Source organism: Ictidomys tridecemlineatus, chromosome 5 (assembly GCF_052094955.1).
Source record: "Ictidomys tridecemlineatus isolate mIctTri1 chromosome 5, mIctTri1.hap1, whole genome shotgun sequence".
Lineage (NCBI taxonomy): Eukaryota > Metazoa > Chordata > Mammalia > Rodentia > Sciuridae > Ictidomys > Ictidomys tridecemlineatus.
In genome coordinates, this window is record NC_135481.1 from 130,624,697 (window position 1) to 130,633,356 (window position 8,660).

Sequence of the window (8,660 nt, forward strand, 5' to 3'; positions counted from 1 at the left end):
TGCCTGGGGAGATGTGGAAAGTTCCAGCATCCTGTCCCACCTCCTGAAGCCCTGATGTGGCAGTCTGGGGTGACACATGCCCCCAGAGGTTAGATAAATTTTGTTAGCCTTTGCAGGGTGTAGCTATCTCTCATCCCTATATATGAGTCACTATTTCATATAATTTGCATAAACTCAGGCTATGTTTCTACCCAAGGGTAATTTTTTTAATTAAGTAAGCTTCTGTATTATAGTAAGCAAACATTGACCCTTAAGTCAATAAGTGGTTTAATTGAAAGAGTTAAAATATTATCCCCAGGAGATCATTCAGCAAAGCCATTCTTGTTGTGGGAGAAGGAGTGGCACTGAAAAGTGGAGTGAATTGGTGGCACATGAGAAGAAACTGTCACTGTCCATAGTCCAATTACCACTGTGAGAAGGCCCAGAGTTTTGCTTGATTGTTGGTCAACTGTTTGGACTGAGTGTTCAGTGCTGGTCTCTATGGTTCATTATTCAGGATGACGGACAGGAGACTGGGAGGTTATCTTCACAGAGGCTGACTTACCAGTGTGGGCAGTGGAGGTCTATGGAGGCTCTTGGAATAAGAGAGAGTAAGAGAGAGGCCTTAGGAGAGGGATGAGGTGCAGCAGCAAGACCTTTGGCATTACATTTATCACAAGGACTCTTGGTAGGTGTGGTAGTCAGCTTTTCATCACTGTGACAGAATACCTGAGACAATCAACTTATAGAAGAAAAGTTTATTTTGGTTCACTGTTTCGGAGGTTTCAGTCCACAGTCATTGGCCCTGTAGCTTTGGGTCTGTGGCAGCACAGAACATCATGGTGGAATTACATGGTGAAAGAGACTGTTCCCCTCATGGTGGCCAGCAAGCAAAAAATGCAAGGGACCAGGATCCCATATTGAGCATCCCCTTTAAGGACACTCCCAGTTACGTAACTTCCTCCCACTAGGCTCCACCTCTTAAAAGTTCCACTACCTGCCAATAGTGCCACAGGTTAGGGATCAAGCTTTCAACACCTGGGCCTTGAGGGGACATTGCAGATCTAAACTATAGCAGTGGGTGTTCTGAAGTGGAACATTCTCTGTCATCCTTAAACCTCCATAAAGACATAAACTGCTTCTGTTTACTTTTAGTAGTTAGATTGGTGTTTCTAACATCACTGATGATACAGAAGAACATTGTGTTTTAATGAGTGCTTAGCTCAAGGGCTGGATAATAGATGCCTGAACCTTTTTTTTTGTGCAAAAGCCTGTGAATTTTTGGACTCTAAGAACACATTTTAATACTAACTAGGTTCTCCTGTGCATAAGAAATGATTCTTGAATATGGAAATCTAAAAGTCCTAACGGTAGGATTGAGTTTGTGGTGGATATGAATCTCCCTTCCCACCTCAGATCTCCTGGGCCCATTCCACATGCCCCATTGTTAATAGTTTTATAGCCATGTCCTGTTTATGATATCTCTGTTAACAATGGACTGCATACAGGATGGTTGTCCCATAAGATTATAATGGAGCTGAAATATTTCTATCACCTAGTATTTTTGCTCTTTTCTATGTTTGGATACACAAGTACTCACCATTGTGTTAAACGGCCTATAGTATTCACTGCAGTAACATGCTATGGTTTGCAACTGGGGAGCCATGGTTTATCATGAAGCCTGGGTGTGTAGTAGGGTACACCATCGAGGTTGGTGTGAGTACACTCTGATTAATCCACCACAAGAAAATTGCTGAATGACACATTCCTAGGACTTTTTAATATGCAGGCCAACAAAGAAGGCACATTGGCAACAGGTCACATAAATGAGAGCATGCTCACAAGCAGATGCTTGTGACCTTGAGTCCAAATGCTGAATTAGGGTGTTTATAACCTTGACCAAGTACTGAAACAGCTGGCCAGAAGTCTCAGAGAGGGAGCCTAACTATAGCCATCTTGGTTCTGCCCTACAAACACTATGCTGGAACCCCCTTGTCCCATCCAGTGAGGCTGGTGGAAGGTAGATGAGGTATGATTCAGGGATGCCCATGAGGGGGCAGGATAGAAGATGTCCCTTAACCCAGACCCTAGCGTCTCCTCCTTCCTCTCATTTACTTGTTGCAAGCTTCTATCTTTTTTTCCATTCCTTAAATGTGGGTGCTCTCCTAGGCTTCACCCTGGGCTGCTTGTCTTCTCAGATCACAGAGTACCTGGAGCTGTCACCCTGCCCCTGCTTGTGGCTTCAAGGGTCAGCAATCAGCCTGTGGCTTGTGCTTGTGGGTCTTAAGCTCGGACCTTACACCCATCATTTATACACCACCACAGTGGTGCTCAACCCTGACAGTCCCATTTCCCTTGATGACTTTCCACTTTCAACCCAACAGGTGCCCCCAGAGCTCCAAAGCAGGAGCCAGGAGACCTCTCCCTCTCGTCTCACCTGGTCAGGTCCTGGGTCCTGCCAGCAGTACTTCCAACACCAGTCTGTGCCCTCTCTCTGCCCAGGTAAACTGCTGCCTCCTTGGATGCTGCTCCACCCTCCTGTGTGGTGTCCCTGCTTCTAGACTCCCAGCCACTAACCTTCCTGAGACCATTCTAAATTAGAAATGTCTTCATGTCATCATTCCATTTGGAACAGTGTGTGCTTTCTGTTTCTATTCTGATGGAACCCACACAGTCTAAAGCCTATTTTCTACATTTCTGCATTCCAGGCATTTTTGAAATTCTGTGGTTCTGAAAACATGGCTTGCTCCCTCCTGCCTTTGCACTATGTTCTCTCTGCCTGGCACATTCCAGCCTTCTGCTCTCTGCCTGCATTGTCTGCTTGGTTCTACTGCCACTCGGATCTCACCTCAGAGACAGGGGTTCCAGGGAGCCTCAGGTATTTTCTGTGCCATGGCCGTCAAGCATCTGCACACACTGCTGGACTGCACCCTTGCCTCCCTGAATGTCCCTGGCATCTGAGAATAAAGCCATGTATCTGACGTTCACCACTGAATCTAAGTTCCAGGATTTCCAGATGGCTTACTAGTAGCAATGCCCAGCTGAGACTCCCCAGGACTTGGGAGCTGTGAATGGGAGAGAATGAGTTAGGATGTGGAAAGTTCCCCACCTACCCCTGAAAATCCAACAGCAGTGTCTCTGGTCCCGAATTCCTCATGATGTGGGGCTGGGGCTGTCAGGAGCTTTCTTGGGCTGAATATTTAAATGCCCCCATCTGACATTCCTTCCTCCTTTCTCTTTCCCTTCCCTGGCTCCTTTTCTTTCTGGTGACAGGAGAGAGCACTGAGCTGGTGGCATCAGAAGACACTGTAGGTACATAAGCACATTCCCTGCTGCCTGCTCCTTCACCTTCCAAACACAAGCCTAGTCTAGTATTAACAGAGTGATTCTGAATTTATCTACCTCCTCTGCTTAGTGACCTGAGCTGCTTCACCTGGGCAGTTCTCACCTTACTAACTACCCTGGTCAAAGGCATACTCATTCCATTGTTCTGGTTTTTCATTTTTAATTCAGCAGTTAACAAATTACATGATACATTCAACACTTGGCTATAAAATAGGCTTTGTGTTAGTTGATTTTTCTCAACTGGAGACTAATAGGAGTGTTCTGAGTGTGTTTAATGTAAGTAAAGCAGAGCCATGGCATTGGGTAGGTTAAGTGTATTGAAGCATTTAATGCTGCATGAAATCCTGGGATGGAGCTCAGTGTTGAGCACTTACCTAACATGCATAAAGCCCTAGGCTCTATCTTCAGCACTGCCAACATAAACAAACAAATAAAAAAGCACTTTCAACTTGTGATATATCCAACTTACCAAGGGGTTTATCTGGATGTAGCCCCATTGTAAATCAAGGAGCAGTGGTCATTTGACTTCTCTAATTTCTGTCATCCTTGGCTTTTCTGTGATAGTTTGCTGCTATGGTGAAGTGAACATCTGTCTATCTAGTTGTATTGGAAGCTGTAGATAATGCAATCCATTCAGGTACCAAGCATTGTCTGTGGGCATCCTAAATACTAACCATGGAACAATAAACTACTACATGTATGGATTTGAGGCTGTGACACATAAATTATAGCAGTGTTAACTAAATGTATTGAGTTTGGGCCATTATATGTTTCTTCCATTACAGAATAGTAAGAATATACATGCTATCACATGGGGTATGTGTCTGTGGACAATTTGAATATCTAAAAGCCTCTGGATAAAGGGGGATGGGAACTGGGGTGCTAGTGAAGTTCTTTTTGTGTTCAAGATGCTGGTTGCATGAATATCATCAGTTTGCAAAACTGCATCAAGTTGCACAGATGTTTGGCTTTCTACATCACATTGCATTTCAATTGCAAAAAGGTTTAAAAAGTAATGTTTGACACTGAAACTCAGTGACCTGGAGAATAAAGAAGGGTGAGTCCTGATCTGTCAGTTGAGGGTGGTAGAATCAGGTAAAACCAACCACAAACAATAAGGAGACCTCCAAAGGAGAACTGAACTTTAAGTAGAGAGAACTCCATTTTCCATGACACGACCATGTTGCCACACCTCCAACTCGCAGCTGAAGAGAAGAGCTGTCTAAAGTGGAGGGCACAGTGGGAGGTGGAAGAGACCAGGCAGACCTAAGATGGTACCGGGGCTCATGTGGCCCTGGAAACATGAAGGATTAAGAAGCAAGGACTGGGTGGAGCCAAGACAGACAGACATCTCTGGAGGAGGCAGGCTGCTCTGTGGTGGGTGGAGAGCTCTGCCACGTCTCCAGAGTAGAGTGAATGCCCCTGGGGCCATCCTGAGGGCTGGTGACCAGGCAGTGTGGTGATTTGCTGAGACAACCCCCAGGGTTGGAAATTTGGTAAAATTTCCACGATCCAGGATTCACATGAACCTGACTCACTCTCCTAGGTCCTTCTCAACAATGTTCCTCAGCCACATCTGGTCTACTGTGGTTGATACTCCACATAAAGACTATCAATAATCAAAAAAGAGCCAACAAAGACCCAGGCAAAAGTAAAATTGAGAATTAATTGATCAACAAGAGACAGGTGAAGAACACGTACACAGAGTCGTGCTTGAGACTGAAGAAAATATCAAATGCATGCTTCTCCATGAAAGGCAAAGACAAGGAAAGGAATGGCTCCTGGGGAGCTAGGTCTCCAAGGAAAGGCCTGCAGGCATGATGTGGCTACATGGAGAGTGTCAGCTTGTCAGGATTAGGAGAACAGCAAACAAGGACCCATGGTATGCCCTACCAGAGTCCTGCTGACCAAGCACCTAGAGCTAGACCGGTGCTAACTTAAGGGATGAATTGGGAAATTGAGAGGTGGGTACAGAATTCATGTAAGTGTCCAATGAGGGCTGGATTGTGTGGAAATTCCAAATATAGAGCAGAATGCAAATACTATCACATGACAATTTAGAGATACAGCCATTCCTTAGTATCCATGGAAAGTTGGTTCCTGGATTCCCTTCTCCTGTACCAAGAATCCATGGATTTTCAAAAGTTCATGCTATGCACTTAAAAGATATTTACAAAAGAAGAGCTCAAAAGCTCAAACATAAAGTAATGACAAGGAAACATAAATGTTAATTTCCCTGATTTGATCAGTGCACATTATACATGTATGACCAATTATCACACCATACCCCATAAATTTGTACAATTAAAATAATTGAATACTGGTAAACAATGATGTAGTAATTTCACAAAACATTTGCACATACTTTTTCACACTTTAGAAAATCTCTAGATTACTTGTGGTGCACAATATAATGTAAGTGCTCTGTAATAGCTATTATCCCACATTATCTGGGGAATAGTGATAAGAAAAATTCTGCACATGTTCAATATAAATGAAAATTATTTTCCCAAATATTTTCAATCTGAGTTGGTCAAATCCTCAAATGCAGAGCTCGTGGATACAGAGGACTGACTGTAATTGCGTAGTTAGCAAGAATTTGGAGATAAAAAGAAAAGAAGAAAAAGGAAGTTGGCATAATTGCTGTTTTCCTAGCCTTCCATTGTGTGAGGAGAATAAAACAGGTTTTGAAGTTACAATTCAACATTTCCTTGTTAAGTATATTATATGATGTTTTAAAGATAATTGCATCAGATCTGAAAGCTTTGCAATTATGGGGAAGGAAAAACACATATGCCCCATATTGTTGCTCACGTATACATAGGTGCTGAGGGCAGAGTGAATTGTTGACATCTCTTTGTGGGGGAAATGATGTACTACCTTGTGAAATTTTAAATAAATATGCTACTTCTTGGAATGTATCCATATATCTACTTACACAGAACTTGGGCAAAAATGCCCATGACTTGTGGTCACCATAGGCGCAGATACAAAGAGGCTCCCCCCAGGGTCATCTTTATGTCCCTGATGGCTTACCATATTATCTGTCTTGTGATTTGCATTTGATAACAAATTGTTACAGTGAAATTACTTTTCTTTTACCATTTCAAGCTGTATTACCTTGAAAGACCTTGAGCTTCTCATCTTGGTTATCTCATTAGCAAGTTGAAAATTGTACTATTTCCTATTCAGGATTGCTCCAGTTACAATGAATTGCATAACTAATCACCTAAAGACACAGCAGCATGCAACAATTGTTTATTTATGTTCATGGATTTGGTGAGTTTGGAATTCAGAAGGGACCTCAACTAAAAGACACTTTCCCCTTCCCAAGGCCTTGTGCAAACACTGGCTCTCCCTGGACCCCTGCATGGCTCCCTTCTGTAGAAAGTGGGCAGCCCCACTGGCTGGCCCTTCCTTGCCCTGCCTGGCTCCAGCTGACTCCTGTTCAAGGGGCAGCCTTCTTCTCCCTGCCTTCCCCAAGCTCAGACCCAGCTGTTCCCCTGGCTGGTGTCTCCCACCAAGGGCTCTTCCTTTCTCCCCACCCAGGGTGTGTTTACCACTGGGCACTTTGCGTTGAATTTGGGTTAGACTTTCCTCCCGACTGGTTTTCAATGTTTCCTCTGCTGACTTATCTCCCATGGTGGATTCTCAGTTCTGGACACTGGGAGTTCAGCAATCCATCAGTCTGTGTGGGTGAGCTTGGCTGCCCGAGGGGACTGAGGGGGACATCTGTGGGCCCATGGTAACCCACCCCAGCTCTGTCCAGGCAGAACACCCTGATCCTCTTTGGCTTCATGGGCAGCTCCAAGTCTGGACACAGAGGTAAAAAGAATTGATGACCACTAGGCACAAAGGTCAGGGGCTCAATCACAACCACCCCGAATCTAATAAAAACAAGTCTTTAGCTCATGGGGAAATGGTCAACCTAAAGAACCACGGAAGACATGGGTCTCAAAAGTGGAATGGTTTTATTTGGGAATGAGCAGATTGCTATCTGGAACATGTGTGTCATGATGGGTCTTAAGCATTTTCGGAGAGGCAGATGAGAAAGGCAAGGGCTTCCAATGGTAAAACAGGGCAGGTTATGTAAGTTGTTTTGAAAAAATTATCCTTGGCAGCGAGGCTCAGTAACAAGGGTGGAGTCAGTCCAAAGTTTAACAGGCAGCTGCTGGGTGGCTGTCCTATTGAAGTGCCCTTGGCATAAGGCTGTGGTGGCCTCTGGGGCTGTGGTCTTCAGAGACCACTAGTAACAGTTTTTTTTTTTTTTTTTGCAAGCACGTGTGCAGGAGAGATCGTCCTCCATGGGCTTCTGACTCCATCTTCTTAGGGCTGCTGAGTCTCCATTCTGGTATTGACAAGTGTCAAACAGACCAGGAGAAGGGAGCCATGTCCGACATTGCTGAAGGGTGTGCTTTTCAAAATGCAGGAAAGAGCAAGCAAACGAAAGGTGGCCACTGGGTCAGCTGAAGAACACATTTGGCACTTGGAAGCCGTGTTTGTTCTAAGTTGGTGAAGAATTTGGAAACATTGAGTTGGGTCAGAATCTGGAGACTGAAGTGCTTCCTGGATGGAATGCTTATAAAAGTGATTAAAATAACTTTACAGAATTTGCCTGACGGGGGGGGGGGCAGAAAGAGCCTTTGAGAGGCTCTGGAGGTGGGAATTCAGATGCCTTCTCCTGCTCTGTCTGAGAGCTGAACCCACTCCAAGGAGCCCGTGAGTCTCCACCACAGTCGGCGGGGGCCAACAGCAATGATCAAACATTTAATCAGACACACAATACTTTGTTGTGTGTTCATTGCGGCTACAGGAAAGGGTGCTGTAACTGATCTTTAAATAGCAAAACCGCGGCTAAATTTCACTTCATTCATCAAAAGCCACTGCTCTGCCATGACCTAATTTTAGCTGCTTATCAATTCCCCAGTGCTTGTTGGTTGATGCAACTTTGATCCTCTGATGCTAGATGACTTTTGTGCTGAACATAGCTAGAATTTAATATGAATCATTTGGATGGCTGCCCAGAGGAGAGAGAGAGAGAGAGAGAGAGAGAGAGAGAGAGAGAGAGAGAGAGAGAGAACATTCAGGCCACCAAGGTAGATGACAATAGACATCCAGGCTTTCCTTCTTCCTGGGAAATCAACTTCATATCACCAGGCATGTATTCCATGCACATTATCCTGGGACTTTTATTTTCCCTCCTGAACAATGAGACTCTTCTCACAGCAAACACACAGGGGAGGTGATAATACACAGGCACTGCCAAGATGTAATGATAGTGTCAATAATTGCAAGATGTTTTAAATGAGTGTTTTCTAAGCAAATCATTGCCTTCT